Source organism: Arachis duranensis, chromosome 9 (assembly GCF_000817695.3).
Source record: "Arachis duranensis cultivar V14167 chromosome 9, aradu.V14167.gnm2.J7QH, whole genome shotgun sequence".
Taxonomy (NCBI): Eukaryota; Viridiplantae; Streptophyta; class Magnoliopsida; order Fabales; family Fabaceae; genus Arachis; species Arachis duranensis.
This window is the reverse complement of record NC_029780.3, coordinates 117,084,869-117,085,610: the sequence shown is the minus strand read 5'-3', so window position 1 is coordinate 117,085,610 and position 742 is coordinate 117,084,869.

Here is a 742-nt window from a genome sequence, read left to right as displayed (position 1 = left end):
TTATAAAGTTATTTTATCATTTGTATTTGGATGGAGGTGCAGTCGACTTCACATGAAGTTGATAACCTAGAGTCATTAGATGATTTGACCGATTTGACTAAATTTTCATCTAACCGCCCTTAACTAACAACTTCATGTGAAGTCAACTGTACCTGAGTTTTCACCTTTAAAATTATACATTTTCAAATTATAATTTTTTATAGTAAATTTTTTTTATTTGAACGAGTTTATCAAATTATTATTGATTATATATATAAAAATTTAATATTTTAAATTTCACTAAATAATATAGTAGTCATTTTAAAATTTAAATCTTTTAAATTTTTTAAAATTATCATTTTATTATTATTTAATTTATATGGTAGAACTCATTAATTGAAAAATTGATTTGGGAGATCACTTGTTGAATCTTAATATTTTAATATAGTTTTTTTAAAAATAATTATTATATTTATTTAGTGAGATCTAAAATATTAAAATATTTAAAATAACTACTATATTTAACTAGTTTTAATATTTTAGATTTTACTAAATAAATATAGTAGTTATTTTAAATGTATTAATCTTTTAGATCTCACTAAATAAATATAGTAGTTATTTTAAAAAAAATTATATTAAAATATTAAGATTCAATAAGTGATTCCACAAATCAATTTTTTAATTGTTGAGTTCTACCCTATAAATTAAATAATAATAAAAATTATAATTATAAAAAATTTAAAAGAATTAAATTTTAAAATGA